The sequence below is a fragment of the Mus caroli genome, unplaced genomic scaffold (genome assembly GCF_978045245.1).
Source record: "Mus caroli unplaced genomic scaffold, Mus_caroli_1 scaffold_1, whole genome shotgun sequence".
In the NCBI taxonomy this organism is placed as follows: domain Eukaryota; kingdom Metazoa; phylum Chordata; class Mammalia; order Rodentia; family Muridae; genus Mus; species Mus caroli.
The window spans coordinates 28,735,958-28,758,169 of record NW_028227256.1 but is presented as its reverse complement, the minus strand read 5'-3'; the positions used below and the strand labels follow the sequence as shown (position 1 = coordinate 28,758,169).

Sequence of the window (22,212 nt, the reverse complement as noted above, 5' to 3'; positions counted from 1 at the left end):
TTAAGTGAACAGGAGCACATGTCGCATGTAATTGGCACTGGTTTCTCATTTGTTTTACCTTTACTCCGTGATCCGCAGAAGTGGCAATTTTCTTTCATATAGCTTCAAGATAACACCGCTGCTATTATAACATAGAGGCTGAGAACGAGAAAAATGACAGCAGCCTATTTCTCACCGCTGTGGTAAAGCAACATGATTGTTAAAAATCGGGTGCCATATTGCACGCTCATAGTGTTCGCATTACTTTGCTGGATGAAAATAACTGTCTTTCTTTAAGGCAACTGAAAAGAATTCCTGCTGTATAATTTGTGGGGGAAATCTATTTATATTTTGGGAAGAAAAAAAATAAAGCATGTGTAATGTGGAAGCTCAAATCTTAAGTAGGCAGTGGCATTCAGGGACTGTCTGGTACCCAAGAGTGAAGTTCCACAGTGAGAGAACTATACAAGGAGACACACAGCAAAAGAAAAGAGGTGGCATTCACACCAACAGAGTCCTTGTCTGCCCCTCATTGAGACTCTTTGGACTGACTTCGGTATAGACAGTGGCTCACTGGCCTTTTTTTTTTTTTTTTTTTTTTTTTAAATGAGGCATGATCCTGCTCTGATTAGGGTTGTTGTGTTAACAATGAAAGCATCCCACAGCACATTTCACTTCACTGTGTAGAGCTATAGGGGGAAAGGATGTCCATAAAGGCACAGGAGGCAGTATCCCTACAGAGGTGTTTCTGAAGTGAGGCATGATGAAACGGACAGTGCCTCTGCCGTCAGACCTTGACCCAGATCTGATTGTGGCCAGGTTTTTTAGCCGTGCGAAACCTGAGACAATGAAGAAATAGGAATGTTACCAATGACAGTGTCAATCTCTTCTGCCCTCTTTCCTTTGCCCTCCATCATCAGACTGTCATAATATCTTACAGTAACATTGTCCACACACTTGGTGCTTCTCTTACAGCAGGGCTGACTTCTCCACTGGGCATACCAATCACTCTCCACCGCAGAGGTTCTGGCCAACACAAAAGGAACTCTATGACTGGTTGGTTGGTTGTTATGGGCTTTTACCTTCCTTTTGTTTTGTTTTAACATTTGTGTTTTGTCTTTTTGTTTTTATTGTAGTTTGTCTGTTTTGAGATAGAGAGCGAGAGGACATGATATTAGGTGGGTAGGGAGTGCAGACAATTTGGGAGGAGTTGAAGGAGACAAAAGCAATCAAAATATACGGTGCAGAAACTTTTTAAAAATAAAAATAAAAACAAAACAAAGCACAAAACGTTAATACCAAGAAAACTAAGACCAAATACTGGTGACTTTGTAGATGAGACATTCTCTGTAACATAAGCTTCCGAACTGATAACAGGAAAACCTCCAGTGAGGGACATGCACGCGGGAGCTGCTACACTTCCTGACACATCATTAACCAAAAGCATCATGAAAACCGTGGCTTTGCTCCATGAGTCCCACCTGAGTAGCCCGGCTTTCCGTATTGCTCCCCATTCTCTGCACATAAATAATTACACGCGTGTCAAAGGACTTGGTTGCAGTTTCATGTGGCTTGCTGCGTTTAGATGTTATAAAGTATATTAAAGACCCCTAATCACCAAATATTTGCTAAACATGACTGAAACCCTGTGGTTAATTGTTCACAAGATTCTCTCATGACCCCTTCAAAATTCTGACTCGCAAACAGGAAACTTTGATGTTTAAGTACTTAGGCTTTGGAACTTTACCCTGTACTGAGGACCACAGAGAGTTAATAGAAAGTGCCCTATAGGTGGGTCAGCGTTGGTAAGCATCTTTCTCCCATCTTCTGTACTTGCTAAAGGTCATACCCAGCAAAGGAGATTTCACGGATCTCAGACCACTTACAATGTATCTTGTAGTAAGCAATCCTCCACAGCCTTAAGCACCGCTCTGGAGTAACCATTTACGAGTTTACTGCATTTTACAGTCCAGTGGCTCCCTACTGCAATTTTCATTTTTGTTTTTGGTGTCAACTTGTGGGAAAATTGTTCTATGTCCGTTAGGCAGTAGGAGGCAAATAGGAAAGTGATTTGGTTCCACTCGGGGAAAATCAGACTCCCAAGCACAGTCACCCAAAGCGTTCATATTGGGAGAAGTACTAGTAGGTAACCTATGGGACAGGCTACTGTGGAGAGTAAATGTTAGCATTTTTGGGATAGTTTTATTCTTTTTATAAATAATTTAATATTTTTGTGTATTTTATAAATGAGGACTATTTCCCCCTCCTCCCTTTAATTCCTCCTGTGTCTCCGACTCATCAAATGGGTTGCCTCTTAGCTTTAAGTAATTTTGTTACATATATATGCATATATGTGTGTATGTGTATATACACGCATATATCACATGTACATTTACAAATACCACCTGCTGAGTTCATTTACTGCTGTGTGTGTATATAGACTGCACTCTTACCTTGTTTTTCTGACCCTCACCACCCTCTTCCTGATACTTTGTCCCTAGTAGATTGTTAGGACACTACCTATGTTTCCTGTGCTGTCTGTGTTTTCTAAACCTCTGGCAAGGTGCTGAGCACAAAGAAGTAGGTTAATATGTGTGGACACTTATTGCTATTACCACACTAATGTGAGGAATTCTAAATTTACCAAAAACAGGTTAATATCATTGCTCATCTGAGGAAGTTTTGGGAAAGCTCTAATTTTCAGGTTTGTCATAAGAAATTTAAAAAGCAGGTTTTCCCCCTTCCTTCTCTTTGGTTAATATAGTATCCTTATTTAACATTGATTACAACAGTCAAGTGTATTAGTTGTCTTTCAAATTGCTGTGATGAAATACTTGACAGAAGCAGTTTAAGGTAGGAAGTGTTTATTGAGTCACAGTTTGAGGTTGCAGGTCATAATTACAGGGAGTAGAGAGAGAGATGAGCTGGAGGCAGCTGGTACACTTGCCAGGCTCCTGCAGAGAGTGCTGGTTTATTTACAGTTTCACTGCTAAGATAATTTTGCTCTCAGATTCCCTGTTGTGTGTGAAGGCCCACCTACATTACTTCAGCTGAATCAGCTAACACAGGAACCTTGGCTGTTTTCCAGGCTGACCTCTCAGCCAGTTCTCAGAGCTGAGGAGAAGGCACAGCTGCTCAGATGATTTTTCTTTTTAAAGGAAGAAAGCTCTCCATCTATTAGTTGGCAAAGAACCATAGGCAACTTGTTAGCCATTAGAATCTCCACAAAAAAAAGTGGACTTCAGAACTCAGAGAAAGGTTCTTTTAAAAAGAAGTTCAAGCATTTGCATGCTTGAGAGCATACACATACAGACACACACACACACGAACATGCATGTTCACATATGTATATGTGCATGCTCACACACTCACATATGACATACTTGCATGCACAAGCACACATATATGTGACACATACATGCATACATAAACACATACACACATGTGACACATATACTTGCATACACAAACACACACACACAAACACATACAGGATCACATGTGACACATATATGCACACTCATGTACCTGGAATCAACTGCCCTTTTTATCACTTTGAACTGTAGCCAATTGTGTAAACTCAAACCTCTTAATGTGACCACAATCTTCAGTCTTTCTACCTGTTAAGCATTCCTTCCTATCTGATTCTTTTCTGATTTATTAACTCCAGTTCCCCCAGTGATTTATTGTTATCCATACTTAAGAGTCACTTTTTTCCCCTCTTCTTGGCTCCCTTTCCTGAAATAATGCTCAGTAACTCTTACAGGCTCATCCCCTTGTCACTATAAACTCTTAGAAACCTATTTGCCTATAAAGCACTCAGAAAGACACTTCTTACATTTTTCCTATGCATTTCATGGAAAGGAAAGAGATCTGTGATAAAATGTCAAAAAAAAAAATCCCACAGTTTTGAACCCACCGTATATATCACAAGGTCAGAGAACTCTACTGTTAGGACAAACCACTCAGGATCATGGTACATTTCACTGTGTTCATAACTATAGCTGAGTAATGAATGCACTTCAATTCTGGCTGAAGGAATTCTGAGAGAGAGAGAGAGAGAGAGAGAGAGAGAGAGAGAGAGAGAGAGAGAGAGAGAGAGAGAGAGAGAGAGAGAGAGAGAGAGAGAGAGAGAAAGAGAGAAAGAGAAAGAGAAAGAAAAAGAAAAAGAAAAAGAGAGAATGAAAGAAATCTCATAACAGGAAGCAATTGTAAGTTTGAGGTGGAATGATTATGATCAATTTTATACCCATCTTTCTTTTGCCTGAGTCTTCAAACTATGATTAGTTAAATAACATGCTTGAGAGTTATGTGCATTAAGATAATAAAGCCATTTCCATCCTGAGAGGGTATTTGATAGGATTAAATACGATGAAGTCTGGGTAAGTATTTGAAAATGCAGTGCTCATTATTTTTAATTGAGAATTTATTTCTTTGAGTAACCTTCCCATTTAGCCCTCAAAATCATGTTCTTCAATCCATTTAGCTGGTTTTAAAATTCATTATACAGTGATCAGAATGGCCATGGTAATATTCTATGTAGCATGTCTGATATTTCTTCTTAGGAACCGCTCAATGGGTGATAACATTTTCTGTTTGAAATAGACTATATTGTTTATCAGACAGATTTATCCTTTGTGTTGTTTGCATATTTTTACCTACATTGGAAAATTATGTTGAAAACAGTTCTTTTATTTCACAATCCCTCTGGTTCCTCCAATCCCTTCCCCTCTTCTGCAGGATTCCCTAAGCTCTGCTTAATGTTTGGTTTTAAGTCTCTGCATCTGTTTCTATAAGTTGCTGGATGAAGCCACTTTGTTGACAGTTATGCTAGACTCCTGTCTACAAATATAGCAGAATATCATTAATAGTGTCAGGGTGGGCTTCCTCTCATTACATGGGTCTCAATCTGGGCCAGTTACTCTTTGGTCCTTTCCTCAAATTCTTTTCCATCATTACCCCTGCACATCTTGTAGGCAGGACAATTTGTGAGCTTAAGGTTTGTGGCTAGGTTAGTTTCCCAGTCCCTCCATTGGAAGTCTTGCATTGGAAGTCTACAGGAGATCAGTTCATGCTCTGTATTCCCCATTACTAGTTGTCATAGCTAGCTCGCTCCCCCTCATTCCTACTACCCTGGGTCCATAGAGGCTCATAGAAACTGAACTGTCAACCAGAGAACAAGCATGGCACAGACCTAGGTCCTGTGTAACAGTTGTGTAGCTGAGTCTTCATGTGAAACTCCTAAAGTGGGTGCAGGGGCTGTCTCAGTCTATGACTACATTGTCTGCCTTTGGATCTCTTTCTACTAAGCCTTATCTAGCCTCAATAAAAGATGTTTCTCGCCCTATTGCAACTTGATACCCATGGAAGGCCTCTCCTTTTTTGAGAAAGAGAAGCAGGAGAAATGGGGTTGGGGGGGGGGGAAGAGAGGGCCTGGGAGGAGAGCAGGGAGGGGAAGCTGCTATCGGGATATAAAGTAAATAAAAAATTAATTAATTAAAAAGAAAATTAAATATCTAGTATTAAATTGAGAATCCTTGATATCAATAGTCTTTCTGTTGTTGATGATGATTTAATATACAATATTTCTTCAAGTAAAATTCCAAAATGATATTCAGCAGTGAGATCCTACCTCCTCCACACATCCAAGAAACACTCAAAGAGATCTGGTATAGATCTCTTTTTTTTTTTTTTCTAAGATTTATTCTTTTTTTTAATTTTTTTAATTTTTATTACATATTTTCCTCAGTTACATTTCCAATGCTATCCCAAAAGTCCCCCATAGCGCCCCCCACTTCCCTACCCACCCATTCCCATTCTTTTGGCCCTGGCATTCCCCTATATTGGGGCATATAAAGTTTGCAAGTCCAATGGGCCTCTCTTTCCAGTGATGGCCGACTAGGCCATCTTTCGATACATATGCAGCTAGAGACAAGGGCTCCAGGGTTCTGGTTAGTACATCATGTTGTTCCAACAATAGGGTTGCAGATCCCTTTAGCTCCTTGGGTACTTTCTCTAGCTTCTCCATTGGGAGCCTTTTTTAACATGCCTAAATTAACCTGAGCATTTCTCTGTATTTGTACCTTAAAAGTATTCTGAGTTTGGTATTTGTCTCTTATGTATGTACATATGTATGTATGCAGGTATGTATGTATGTATGTATGTATGTATGTATTATTTATTTATTTACTTAGCTAGCTGGCTACTTTGTGTGTATAGATGATGCTGGTTTGTGTGTGTGTGTGTGTGTGTGTGTGCATGTGTGTATGTATGTATGTTTAACTATGCATGCACATGCGGAATTCAGAGAAACTGATGTCCTCTTCTTTGGCTCTTTACTTGATGTTTGAACATCGGCTCTTTTTACAGACATGAATGAAGTCTCTTAATTTGATGTTTTAACATGGGGTCTCTCTACAGACATGAAGTGACATTTCTGCTTGGCTGGCAGGCCAACAAGCTGCAGTTCCCTCCTGTCTCTTCCTCACAGATTATTGAGGCATAGTCACATGTGGGGATAGCTTGCTGCTATTTGAGTGTTGAAGATTTAAACTCCGGCCCTCCTGCACTCATAACCTTTTCCCTTCTCTTCCCAGCACCTGTCGCCCATCCCCCTTCATATACAGGCTCTTTAAGTAGAAGACCTTTTTTTCTGACCTTCAAAACTTCTGATCAGCCACATATTGAATACAGAGAAAAACCAAGAACGGATTCAGTGGTTAAATTAATACATAATCTATAGTCTGATGCCTAAAGCACGGGCAGTGTTATTGCTATTGATTGTGGCTCATTCTCATGGCCTTATTCAAGTCATTCATCACAATTCTAGATAAGAATGACATTTCAATAGAGTATAGGTCTAAATAAAACATACTTGAAAATTTATTAGAAACTTCTTACTCATAATTTGTATCTACCAGCGTTCCCATAAATCTTTAAGAGCCAGCTCTCTAGAGGAATATGGAAAGATGAAAGTGGACTGAGTTTATTTGTTGTGCTGCAGACCTTTGTGGTGTAATATCTTCAACATGGCCAATTTTAAGCTATAAATACTCATGTGTCTTATCCAAAGGAGGAAAGGTATTAGCACAAGTGGATTCTGAGCTCCCCAGACACTGCCTACTGCTCCTACTGTGCCTTGCAGGATTCATTGCAGCTGGCTTGGTGGAATTGCATTCTAAGGTTTTCTGTTGTTCCTTGATGGCCTACTACACACAACAGTAATAAATCAAGGGCACTAAAGTATGAGACTGCTAGCCTGTTTAACAATGTTGTCCTTCAACAAAACTGTTAAGATCATCATGAACTTCATCCTCAGAAGCACTTTAAAATTCATGTAAAATATGAAAATCCTGGGAGGATACCTTTTGAACCAACTGTGATTATCATAATTAAAGCTCTATTATACATGATAATTACACATTTTATGTAAAAAATAGGCACATATATCTAAAAATATTTTATGTTTTCATGCTAACTACTTGTTTTTAAAATCATTTAAGCTCAGATTGTCTGTAATGGCAAATCTTTAGAACTCTACCTGTGAGTCCTATACTCCAGACTAATGTAATTTGGGGATCCTGGTACAATGATGTCCTGTTGATAGAATCAAGCAAGGAAAAGCTGAATCGGCAGTCCATAAACCTCCTACCAATTGTGGCTTTAGCTAAATTAAGTGTATTGAGACCTATTTAACCTGTAATCTCACTTCTGGTGATTTCATGGATTTAACTTTTTTTTTAACGAAGTGAGCTAAATATTTTATTAGTGATCAAATTCTGGGATAATTTTAAATCACAACTATATAATACATAAAGAGGAAAAGAAATTCCATAGATATACTGTGCATGTCTTTACCTTCAAAAGGTGGAGTGATATCCTGACATTTTGTAATATAAAATAATTAATAATAAAAATTAATTGCATTTATGACAGTGTATTTTTCATTAATTTTACTGTGTATTCAAGTATGACTTACTGTATTTTAAGTTCTGAAGATGTTTCAAATGAACAGAATACTTGATTAAATTATTGTATTACTGTATATGAGAACTGGAGAAGTCACAGCTCACTATAACCATGTGGTCACATAGTAGAACAAACAAGCAAGCTTTTCATCTTCTTGTATCAAAGTTCTAAACTTATTCATGATTGGTAATAACCCTTATGATCATCACATATGGATCTTAAGGAGACTCAGATATTCAGACTACAGCAGTGTGAGCTATCAAAAAAACAAACAAACAAACAAACAAAAAAACAAAAACAAACAAACAAACAAAAAACTAAATCCAAAGACAGATTTATATTATACTCAAATAATATGTTAATTTAAAACTGGAACAGTATGTTTTTAAGTAGTACATAAAAAAATGAGATGTTTTATCAGGTGAAATGGAGTCAATAGACAGAAAATTCTTGGGTGCTTCAAAAAAGGTGCAAGAGCCATGCTCCCTTCTGCATGTGGGGGAATCATCAGGAAGATGTTTTTTGTTGTTGTTGTTTTGTCTTGTTTTATTTTTAATTTTGTCTAGACAGGGTTTCTCTGTATAGCCCTGGCTGTCCTGGCACACATTTTGTAGACTAGGCTGGCCTTGAACTCAGAAATCTGCCTGCCTCTGCCTCTACTGGGATTAAGGGCATGCGCCACCACGCCTGGCTAGGAAGATGGTTATTATGATCAACACATCTACTTATTGAGCTTCATTGAGGCAGCAATCATAACATATTTATCAATTATATGACTATGTATAGTTTATAAGGTCCAGACATTACTACTTTGTATCAGTTGAAATACCAAGGCCCCGAATTTTGTGTACTTTACTTACCAGGGCAAAGTCATTTTCTATCATAACCTGTTGGTGGAATATGAAAAACATTTGTATTATTTAAAATGAACCTGTCTTTTAGGTAAATAAGGAAGCCCATTGTTTTTCTTCTATCCCAATGTATGTAGAGTTTAGCTTTAGTGATTCCTATTATTCATATCATTAAAGCTATCTGAAAGTTTGTATATTCAATTTGAAGTGCACAGAACTGTTTAGAACATTTTAACTAATTATGCAGTAAAACTAAGGAGAAAAATCTTTGTGAGTTATTGGGTAACAAAAATTTACAAGTGCAAATCCTAACTCAATTAAGAATACTGGTTTGAGAATGCACCAGGTCAGTGGGATGCCCAGTGGGTAGAAGTGTGTGTAATCTTTATGAGAGAAGTTGAATGCTGTCATGATTGCTACCTGCTGACATCCTCACTTACTTGGCTGAGCACCTCCTATAAATGGCTCTGGTCAGTTCTTTTTACAAAATGAGTGCTGAATCATTCGTATTATGAATAAACCTAAGAACTTTTCAAGAACAAATGGGCATAAATTCAGTTGGTGTGTGCCGTTATAAGCTGATACAACTCTACGAAAAGCAAAATAGACTAAGATAGCTCTGGTTTTATTGGAGGGTACTCTAGTGTCAGGAAACACTCATGAACTCCCCAGAAAACACCAAGGAGCCCATTCCAATGTAATCACATTAAGGTTTCTTTATTCAAGCTACAGCTTGGGCTCCCTGCCAACCCTGACCCAGCAGGAAGATAGAGCCCTGAGCCTAGTTTTAGGCAAGCATTTATAGAGACAAGAAGGGGGTATCTAGCCTGGCACAAATCTGATTGGGGGGCCATTATGGCCTTTAGCATAATTGCCTGGTGCTGGGAGCCAAACTGGAAACTTAACTTCTGCTTTCCTCCTGATTGGTGGTTGTTAGGAAGTGAAGTGTCAGAGGCAGGCTTATAACTTAGAGGTGCCGATTTGTTGAGGAATAAATAACCTGGAGAAACAGGTTTTGTCATGGAATAACCTGAAAACTGGCACTAGGAATCAGCCTGTTAGTTAACTTGAATTCAACCCTAGGTTAGGTCCTTTAAGATGGCATCTGATCCCAATAGACTAGATAGATCTCTCAGAAAAAAATATGGGCTTAAGTTTTATTCAAGAAATTGTTTATAAGAGTTACTGAAAATCATTCTGGAAATGAGAGAGTTTATGTAGCATAATGGTCGAACTTTATTATAAAGCCTAAAGCCCTTTAAGCATTTTTGCAAATGGACACATTGAAAATTACAACAGGGATTCTCAGCAGGATCATTTGTAAGAGAAGTTATAGGGGGAAAAAGAATCTAATATAATACAAAGGACAAATTCACAGGAACATTTTCATTCTTGGTAACCTTGCCACAATCAAATATCAGCTCTTTACTTTGTAGGTTAATGGGACACTGCACTTCAGTGGGTATGTCCCCACTGAATCGGGCTGTTTTAAATTCATAGAAATGGGTTTGTATGCAGACACTATTGCACATGCCAGCAAGATTTGGCTGACAGGACCCTGGCATAGCTGTCTCTTATGAGGCTACGCCAATGCCTGGTAAATACAGAAGTGGATGCTCATGGTCATCTATTGGATGGAACACAGGGCCCCCCAATGGAGGAGCTAGAGAAAGTACCCAAGGAGCTAAAGGGGTCTGCAACCCTATAGGTGGAACAACAATATGAACTAACCAGTACCCCCAGAGCTTATGTCTCTAGCTGCATATGTAGCAGAAGATGACCTAGTCGGCCATCATTGGGAAGAGAGGGCCCTTGGTCTTGGAAACTTTATATGCCCCAGTACAGGGGTACGCCAGGGCCAAGAAGTGGGAGTAGGTGGGTAGGGGATTGTGGTGAGGGGAGAGTATAGGGGACTTTCAGAGCAGCATTTGAAATGTAAATGAAGAAAATATCTAATAAAAAATTGTGAAAAAAAGAAATGGGTTTGTAATCATCTGTTATTTTATACTTGTGCAATAAAGAAGTATAATTTCTGAATAGATGAAGTTTTTCTGACAAATTGAATTTTAGTTCCTCATCTAACTTATGTGTCATAAGTAAGTCTATGATTTTTATGAATCATGTCCCAGTTTCACAGACCCATCACATTCTAGATCCACACACCCTACCTCTACCAGTACTGTTCCATTCAACCCCATTACCACTGCCCAATGTAAAGATTTGTTCCTTATTCACCATTTACCTGATTTTAATTCTTCAGGAAACTGGGTTTTGTTTTCTTCCTTGACTCAATGACATTCTAGGTTCTTACTCTTCATTCTTATCTTTGTCTTTCTTCCTGGAAGTGAGACATGTATATTTAATTCCGAATGTAGCCAGTTTTATTAGGTGGAGATAGGAGTCTTTATCATCTCACATTTTTTGACAATTAACAGACATGGTGCTAGAGGTTTTCAAAGTGCATTGCTATGGAGCCCAAGCCCATCTTCCCCACTATAGCATCTTCGGAACTAGAAGATGGCTAGTCTCACTCACATATTGCCATGGTTAACATTTGGCAGCTTACATATTCTTTTTCATCTGATACTACACAATACATATCTAACAAGAAATCTAAGAAAAGTAGTTTCCAATGAGGGGTAACATATGCTATGATGGTGAGCCCACCTTTCATGCTTTGGGTCAACATCTGATTTCTTCCCATGCTTAGAAATGAAAGGTCTCCTTTTCTATTAAATCAAATAGAACTTAAGCCACCATTCCATGACTAGTTCTATTCTTCTGGAAGAATAAGAAACTAAACAGAAAAATTCCTTCTCCATTCAACTGGCATAAATGTTTACACACCACACCACACACTATATATACTTTTACAATAGCTTTAATTCCTAAAATGATATCTACGTGCACAGTAAAACATGACCACACCCACTCCATTTCACCCCTCCAATTTTCCTATATCTCTCAACTCTATGCTTTCACTCTTAAAAATTACTTTAACAAGTAATGTGAGTGCAATGGCACAGTTTTATAGCACAGTGTTTCATAATACTTCATTGTATTCTTCATCTGGCCCACACATTTTTCTGCCTCCTCTTTCCTGGGGTTCTTTGAGCGTTGGTGCTGAGTGGAGAGGGGGTTGATACCAAAGTCCTGAGTGTTGACCTCTCAGTCTTTTATTCTCGGGACTCTGACCAGTTTTGAGTCTTTATTGTCATCTCTGAAAAGAAGCCTCTCTGATGGAGGTCGAGAAAAGTCCATGTATATAGCTACAAACATGAATAGTTTGCATTGATTATAAAACATGTAATTTAGTCAGTAACTTCTATAAGATCTCATCTCAATTTTTAACAAAGAAAATAAAAAGGCATGGAATGTGTGAATGTGTTGAATAGTTCATATAAATAGCCTGCTCAGAACCAATTTTCACCTATATAATTAAATTTTTTATCTAAATGCATAATTACTCTAATCTGTTCCTCTATAATATATTCAAAGCTTTTGTTTCTATATTGCAAATTTCACTTCTTATCTGACAATAAGCAGAAATCATATCATTCCACCAGTGAATTAGTTTTGTGACAAAATACTGATATGGAAGCATCCCTCAGTCATATCTCTCTGCTTAGGTGCATTCCAAAGAAGATTAGAAATTATAAGTCCCAAGGTGAATTACTGGGAAATGGGCTACAAATAAGCAACAAAGGCAGAATGATCTTGTCTCTTTAGGAAAGTTTTTTTTTTTTTTTTTTTTTTTCACCTGTGGTCAATGATCTGGCTGGTCAAGGAATCAAAATGATCTGAGAAAAGAGGTATTATCTTTCTTCTGTTAACCTGGACTTTTACTTATATTTTATATACAATACTGTCAAGTGCAAGTTCTTGCTGATACACATATTACAAGTCACCTGGGAGCCTTTTATTAAATCATGGTGTGATTATATGACTCTGATCCCTTTAAGTAGAAAGCCAAAAATGGAGTAGTTTCTCCTGTTGCCCTGGTGTATATAAAAGGAGACTTTACAGAATTGATGAGAGCTAGCTAGAGTTATGAATGACAAACTACAGCAAAGCTGAATTTTACTACAAGAGTAGGTATTTTCAAAAATCACCTAATTAGAACAATTTAATTCATTCCCACCCCAACACCTGAAAGGACTTTCTGAATGCTATGCTAGCCAGAATCTACATCAACCCCTATGCAGAACTGTTCAATGTCTCCTAACATTCAACTATTACCAAGTATGAGAGTATTTAGCAGACTGTATAGAAGTAAAAATGAATTACAATTTGGGAAGGATATAGCAGTACTTTTGAGGAGAATTTTGAAACATACTAAAAGCTATGCACATATTCTATTTTTCTCACCTGAGAATCATGATAATTATCTTGTTAATGCTCTTCCAAGCTCCAACTCACATTTCTATTATCCTGGAGGTACATTGAGACATTGAATTGGAAATATCTGAAATAGTGCCTTCAAAATCACAAAATGAAAATAAATAATTTTCAGTGGAATTATATTCTAATTTCCCAATAAATTTTGTTATTATCATTGTTGTTATTTTACTTTATGTTTTATGGATATGAAGATAAAATCTAGACCTTATCACATTCCAGGCCAAATGCTCTTCCACGTTGTTAGATCCTAGCCCTGATAAGAGACACTCAAGCATCTAAAAGAACCAACAACTATCAGCAGGAAGTTTAGGGTTGCTTTTGACTACACGAGACTTAAGAATCATTCAGGTTTTCTGAGAAACACATGCTACAGTTGTAAATTGAGGGATTTACTTATATTAATTTAACATTACCCCTCTTCCCATTCATGAATGCTTCTAAAGCTACGTTATAGAAATGTTCTGGAAAGCTTCAATACCAGTATCATCTTCATTAAGAGAGAGTTGTACTGAAGAATGACATATTTATATGAATGTGTCATAATGAGAAGGCATGACTTTGAGAGATAAAAATAATAAAACAACTAAAATGATTAAAAATAAAGAATATATAAAGAAAAAATTAAATAAACCCACTAAAGGGTTAATGTTGCCCAGATAAGGCTAAACTTTTTTTTTTTTTTTTTTTTTTTTGGTTTTTCGAGACAGGGTTTCTCTGTGTAGCCCTGGCTGTCCTGGCACTCACTTTGTAGACCAGGCTGGCCTCGAACTCAGAAATCCGCCTGCCTCTGCCTCCCGAGTGCTGGGATTAAAGGTGTGCGCCACCACGCCCGGCAAGGCTAAACTTAAAACACAGGTAAATAATGTAAATTCTATATAAAACTAGTCAAATTTCATTAAAAATTTAGAGAACAATTATAAATTATCTTAAGTGCTACTCATAAAATCTATCTAACAGGATAAGAGGTGCATAAAACCAAGACATACATAAAGCTTAGTAAGAATTCTTTGTTAGATATAATCTTTTAGTAAGAAGATACTTTTATTATCTATAAAACTCCAATACAGAAACCACCAAGACAGTGAGTTTTCAGATAAAGAGACGGAGGAACAGCATCTGATAAGCTAGCCAAAGTCACATTGCCAAGAGGACAAAACTGGCACTGAACTAGTACTTTGGATCTAAATACTCCATAATAATTTGCTTTAGTGAATAATTAGAAGACCAGACCTTGCTTACTAAATATCAAGACATATTTAAATTAGTATATCATTGCATTGAAACAATGATCAAGACATTGGAAACAAAGGTGTAGAGACTTCCAGAAACAGATAAGCACAAAATACTGGAAGAACTCAGAGTAAGCTTTATAATGAATCCCTAGAGAGATCATGGATTATCTTGGAAACGTTGGATATTCAAAGATAAAGGAGCCAGACAGTGGTGGCACATGCCTTTAATCCCAGCACGTGGGAGGCAGAGGCAAGCAGATTTCTGAGTTCGAGTCCAGCCTGGTCTAGAGAGTGAGTTCCTGGACAGCCAGGGCTACACAGAAAAACCATGTCTGGAAAAACAAAACAAAACAAAACAAACAAACAAACAAACAAACAAACAAAATCAAACATAAAGAAAGACAAGTGTAAATATTTTGCTTTGTCTTGTTTCTCCCAAAACATTATGAAGTAAATAATATTAAAATAATGCTTGTAGAACTCCAGCAGATAGTATTCTTCAAACATATATATAAACACACACACAAATATACACATACATGCATACACACTATCAACAACAATTAGAATAATTCATGCCACTTTATTGAAAATTAATATTTATGTATCATATATACATATATATGCATGCAAATTAAAATAAAATGTATAGATTGCATAGTGATCTTTGCATCACTTTTAAATCAATATGATTTACTGCCTAAGTGAATTAAAACTTTCTCTAGGTAACAATATGTAAAATGATTCAAGGATTGGAAGAGATTAAAAATAAATTTAATTGTCAACAAATATTTGATAAGATCAAGACTGTTAGAAATTAAGAAGGGGAGCCGGCAGTGGTGGCGCACACCTTTAATCCCAGAACTCGGGAGGCAGAGGCAGGCAGATTTCTGAGTTCGAGGCCAGCCTGGTCTACAGAGTGAATTCCAGGACAGCCAGGGCTACACAGAGAAACCCTGTCTCGAAAAAACAAAAAAAAAGAAAAAAAAAAAAAAGAAAAGAAAAGAAATTAAGAAGGAGACTATTGAATAAATGAAATAAAATTTCACATGAATCATTTTGCTAAATTATATGTGTGTGTGTGTGTGTGTGTGTGTGTGTGTGTGTGTATGCCTGTGTGCACAATTCCAAGTAATCATTTGAAAAGCAGGACCTTACCTGCATCACTAGTAAGCAGTGTATACTTTTTAAAATTGAGAAACCATTTAGCCTGGCATGGTGGCACACGCCTTTAATCCCAGCACTCGGGAGGCAGAGGCAGGAAGATTTCTGAGTTCAAGGCCAGCCTAGTCTACAAAGTGAGTTCCAGGACAGCCAGGGCTATATAGAGGAACCCTGTCTCGAAACACCCCCCCAAATTATCTATTTATAAAGTATAAATGTGTACTTTAAGAAGAATAATTCTTTAGGGTTGGATAACAATTGAAGACCAATACTGAGAAACAAGACAAGCTAAATTTTGGGAAATAAAGAAGTATATTATATCAATTATTTCAAAAAGTTCCTATTTTCTAGCATCAGCAAAAATGTTCACTATGTAGATATCACAACATCTATGTGTTATCAGTCATATCTATGTTATTAATATATATTACCACCTGAGCTACCTTGAAAGATCCAGTCAGAACAAGCAAATAAGAAAAAGTATAAATCTTGAAGATTTTCAAAAGACTAACAATTCTATTCCATTAATCTACTTGTCTGTTGCTATACCAGTACCAAGCAGTTTTTATCACAATTGCTCTGTAGTACAGCTTTAGGTCAGGCATGGTGATTCCACCAGAGGTTCTTTTATCCTTGAGAAGAGTTTTTGCTATCCTAGGTTTTTTGTTATTCCAGATGAATTTGCAGATTGTTCTTTCTAATTCATTGAAGAATTGAGTTGGAATTTTGATGCGGATTGCATTGAATCTGTATATTGCTTTTGGCAAGATAGCCATTTTTACTATATTGATCCTGCCAATCCATGAGCATGGGAGATCTTGCCATCTTCTGAGATCTTCTTTAATTTCTTTCTTCAGAGACTTGAAGTTCTTATCATATAGATCTTTCACTTCCTTAGTAAGAGTCATGCCAAGGTATTTTATATTATTTGTGACTATTGAGAAGGGTGTTGTTTCCCTAATTTCCTTTTCAGCCTGTTTATCCTTTGTGTAGAGAAAGGCCATTGACTTGTTTGAGTTAATTTTATATCCAACTACTTCATTGAAACTGTTTATCAGGTTTAGGAGTTCTCTGGTGGAATTTTTAGGGTCACTTATATATACTATCATATCATCTGCAAAAAGCAATATTTTGACTTCTTTATTTCCAATTTGTATCCCCTTGATCTCCTTTTGTTGTCGAATTGCTCTGGCTAGGACTTCAAGTACAATGTTGAATAGGTATGGAGAGAGTGGACAGCCTTGTCTAGTCCCTGATTTTAGTGGGATTGCTTCCAGCTTCTCACCATTTACTTTGATGTTGTCTACTGGTTTGCTATATATTGCTTTTATAATGTTTAGGTATGGGCCTTAAATTCCTGATCTTTCCAAGACTTTTATCATGAATGGGTGTTGGATTTTGTCAAATGCTTTCTCTGCATCTAAAGAGATGATTATGTGGTTTTTGTCTTTGAGTTTGTTTATATAATGGATTACGTTGATGGATTTCCATATATTAAACCATCCCTGCATCCCTGTAATGAAACCTACTTGGTCAGGATGGATGATTGTTTTGATGTGTTCTTGGATTCAATTATCGAGAATTTTATTGAGTATTTTTGCATCAATATTCATAAGGGAAATTGGTCTGAAATTCTCTATCTTTGTTGGGTCTTTCTGTGGTTTATGTATCAGAGTAATTGTGGCTTCATAGAATGACTTGGGTATAGTACCTTCTACTTCTATTTTGTGGAATAATTTGTGAAGAACTGGAATTAGATCTTCTTTGAAGGTCTGATAGAACTCTGTACTAAACCCATCTGGTCCTGGGCTTTTTTTGGTTAGGAGACTATTAATGACTGCTTCTATTTCTTTAGGGGATATAGAACTGTTTAGATCATTAACCTGATCCTGATTTAACTTTCGTACCTGGTATCTGTCTAGAAGTTTGTCCATTTCATCCAGGTTTTCCAGTTTTGTTGAGTATAGCCTTTTGTAGAAGGATCTGATGGTGTTTTGGATTTCAGGATCTGTTGTTAGGTCTTCCTTTTCATTTCTGATTTTGTTAATTAAGATGCTGTCCCTGTGCTCTCTAGTGAGTCTAGCTAAGGGTTTATCTATCTTGTTGATTTTCTCAAAGAACCAGCTCCTCGTTTGGTTGATTCTTTGAATAGCTCTTCTTGTTTCCACTTGGTTGATTTTGTCCCTGAGTTTGATTATTTCCTGCGATCTACTCCTCTTGGGTGAATTTGCTTCCTTTTATTCTAGAACTTTTAGGTGTGTTATCAAGCTGCTAGTGTGTGCTCTCTCTAGTTTCTTTTTGGAGTCACTCAGAGCTATGAACCCACACACCCATGGTCACTTGATCTTTGACCAGGGAGCTAGAACCATCCAGTGGAAGTAAGACAGCATTTTCAACAAATGGTGCTGGCACAACTGGATGTTATCATGTAGAAGAATGTGAATTGATTCATTCCTATCTCCTTGTACTAAGGTCAAATCTAAGTGGATCAAGGAACTCCACATAAAACAAGAGACAGTGAAAATTATAGAGGAGAAAGTGGGGGAAAGCCTCGAAGATATGGGCACAGGGGAAAAAATTTCCTGAATAGAACAGCAATGGCTTGTGCTGTAAGATTGAGAATCGACAAATGGGACCTCATAAAATTGCAAAGCTTCTGTAAGGCAAAAGACACCATGTAAGATAAAAAGGCTACCAATAGATTGGGAAAGTATCTTTACCTATCCTAAATCAGATAGGGGACTAATATCCAATACATATAAGTCCACAAACTTAAGAAGGTGGACTCCAGAAAATCAAATAACCCCATTAAAAAATGGGGCTCAGAGCTAAACAAAGAATTGTCATTTGAGGAATACCGAATGGCTGAAAAGCACCTTAAAAATGTTCAGCATCCTTAATCATCAGGGAAGTGCAAATCAAAACAACCCTGAGATTCTACCTTACACCAGTCACAATGGCTAAGATCAAAAATTCAGGTGACATTAGAAGAGGAGGCTTGTACAGAGCTCGTCCCTTACCTTGCCCTTGTCTTTGCCTTCAGTAAATACCAGCATAAGAACCTGCTCATTCTGTATGATGCCATAGGGACACTGGCAGATTCAGTGGGAAATCACTTAAACAAGTCAGAATACATTCAGACGCTAATGCCTCCTTTGATCCAGAAATGGAACATGCTGAAGGATGAAGACAAGGATCTTTTCCCTTTGCTTGAGTGCCTCTCATCTGTTGCCACAGCCTTGCAGTCTGGCTTCCTTCCATATTGTGAACCTGTATATCAGCGTTGTGTAAACCTAGTACAGAAGACACTAGCACAAGCTATGCTAAACCATGCTCAAACCAGAACAGTATGAAGCTCCAGATAAAGATTTTATGATTGTGGCTCTTGACTTACTCAGTGGCCTGGCTGAAGGCCTGGGAGGAAACATTGAGCATCTAGTGGCCCGAAGTAACATCCTGACACTAATGTATCAGTGCATGCAGGATAAAATGCCCGAAGTTCGGCAGAGTTCTTTTGCATTGCTAGGTGACCTGACTAAAGCGTGCTTCCAGCATGTTAAGCCTTGTATAGCTGATTTCATGCCAATATTGGGAACCAATCTAAATCCAGAGTTTATTTCAGTCTGCAACAATGCCACCTGAGCGATTGGGGAAATATCAATTAAAGTGGGCATGGAGATGCAGCCTTACATCCCTATGGTGTTGCACCAGCTTGTGGAGATCATTAACAGACCCAACACCCCAAAGACGCTGTTGGAGAACACAGCAATAACAATTGGTCGTCTTGGTTACGTTTGTCCTCAAGAGGTGGCCCCCATGCTACAGCAGTTTATAAGACTCTGGTGTATCTCTCTGAGAAACTTAAGAGATGATGAAAAAATGATTCAGCATTCCATGGAATTTGTACCATGATCAGTGTGAATCCCAGTGGCATAATCCAAGATTTTATATTTTTTGTGATGCTGTTGCATCATGGATTAACCCAAAAGACGATCTCAGAGACATGTTCTGTAAGATCCTTCATGGATTTAAAAACCAAGCTGGGGATGAAAATTGGAGGCGATTCTCTGACCAGTTTCCTCTTCCCTTAAAAGAGCATCTTGCAGCTTTTTATGGTATTTAATCTAATACACTTAAGCTGCAGTCCCAAAACTAGGGGTCCATCAGTCTTAGAGACTATGGGAGCCTCTGCACCCAGGGAAAATGCTACCCTTTACAGGGGGGAAGGGTAAACCAGTAGGGAATACAGTACAATTCCAACCCTACTGGGAGGGGTGAGAGGGAGGTGTTGCCATCACTGTACTAAGTCGATGTTGGGAAATGTTTTAACATCTGGAGTCTGAGTCTTTGTGGGTGGAAATCTGTCTCCAATTACAGCTCTGCACTGGATGTGAAGAAGCAAAAACTATTCCGTCTACTCACAGAACAGTATTTTCTGGAATATTATGGGGAATTGTACCAAAACAAGAACCACTTAAACAATGCCTAGGGAATGAAAAGGAGGAGGAAAATCCCAGGTCCACAGCAAAGGACACCTAAGAGTGGGAGGCTGCAGCAGAAAGGTAGTTTTTTATCAAAGGTTTTTATATAAATTTCCCACCTTACAGGGCCTTGTCTTGCATGCTGATGAAGAACTACTTAAAACTAACAGTTAAAGTCAGCTTGCCTCCCCTAGTAGAAGCAGGTTCTTGGAAGTTACAATTTAAGGTACCCCCAAAAAGTTGGAAATAAAAGGAAACAAATTTGAACAACGAAAAAAAAAAAAAGTCAGGTGACAGCAGATGCTGGCGAGGATGTGAAGAAAGAGGAACACTCCTCCATTGTTGGTGGAATTGCAAGCTTGTACACTCACTCTGGAAGCCAGTCTGTGGGTTTCTCAGAAAATTGGACAGAGTACTACTGGAGGATCCCACAATACCTCTTCTGGGCATATATCCAGAAGATGTTCCAACTGCTAAGAAGGACACATGCTCCACTATGTTCATAGCTGCCTTATTTATAATAGCCAGAAGCTGGAAATAACCCAGATGTCCCTCAATAGAGGAGTGGATACAGAAAATGTGGTACATTTACAGAATGGAGTACTACTCAGCTATTAAAAAAATTGAATTTATGAAATTCCTAGGCAAATGGATGGACCTGGAGGGCATCATCCTGAGTGAAGTAACCCAATCACAAAAGAACTCACATGATATGTACTCACTGATAAGTGGGTATTAGCCCAGAAACTTAGAATAACCAAGATATAAGATACAATTTACAAAACACATGAAACTCAAGAAGAACAAAGACCAAAGTGTGGACACTTTGCCTCTTTCTAGAATTGGGAACAAAACGCCCATGGAAGGAGTTAGAGAGACACAGTTTGGAGCACAGACGAAAGATGGACCATCTAGAGACTGCCATATCCGGGGTTCCATCCCATAATCAGCCTCTAAACGCTAACACCATTGAATACACTCGCAAGATTTTGCTGAAAGGACCCTGATATAGCTGTCTCTTGTGAGGCTAAGCAGGGGCGTAGCAAACACAGAAGTGGATGCTCACAGTCAGCTATTGGATCGATCACAGGGCCCCCAAAGGAGGAGCTAGAGAAAGTAGCCAAGGAGCTAAAGGGATCTGCAACCCTATAGGTGGAAAAACAATATGAACTAACCAGTACTCCCCAGAGCTCGTGTCTCTAGCTGCATATGTATTAGCAGTTGGCCTAGTCAGCCATCAGTGGAAAGAGAGACCTACTGGTCTTGCAAACTTTTTATGTCTCAGTACAGGGGAATGCCAGGGCCAAGAAGTGGGAGTGGGTGGGTAGGGGAGTGGGTGGGGGACGGTATGGGGAACTTTGGGATAGCACTGGAAATGTAAAAGAAGAAAATACCTAATAATAGTAATAGTAATAATAATAATAATAAAAGAGTATAACAATATTGAAAGGAAATATGCATTACATAATGGTATACACATATAAATAAAACACACTCATGTTGATATTATATTTGGGGTGTTTACTGACAATGTGAATGGCTATCCACAATGAAATAATTTTTTCATCTTATGTACTACTTTATTCTTTCTGAAATAATGTACATTCATTTTCATGTTGTTAATATTTAAAATGAGAATTCATTTGTTATATGTGAATATAGAGTTCTTGTAATGGCATATCATTACTGTACTTTAACTGTGTACTGGTTATAACACATGGCCACAAATTCCTGGTATCATTCCCTTGACAATACAAATGCAGTAAACAGCATCTTACCATGGACCAGTAGTACCCAGGGGATGATGACATGGAAAGAGAACACAAAATATGAGATATTTTTACCTCAGACTTAAAACCTTCTCAATTCATGAGAAAACATTACATAAAAAATTCTTTAGTAGTATTATCAGAAGAGTGAATATCATGAAAATAAGAAAGGGAATCTTTATAAACTAATGGAGAATAAAGAAAAACATAATTCACGATGGAATCTGGGATTAGATTCAAGACAAAATGAACGGCTTTAGAAGGAGTACCAATGAAAACTAGTCAGAGTTGAACGTTTAGCTGATTATAATATGCTAATGTTAATATCTCAGTTTAAAAACTATCAGAACATATGGCATTCAAATTG

At 37.8% G+C, this 22,212-nt stretch overlaps 1 pseudogene; it reads left to right on the top strand.

The window, feature by feature from the left end:
* LOC110287006 (transportin-1 pseudogene) overlaps window positions 1–19,813 on the top strand; it is a 76,635-nt pseudogene extending 56,822 nt beyond the window's left edge.
* The last annotated feature ends 2,399 nt before the right edge of the window (window positions 19,814–22,212 follow it).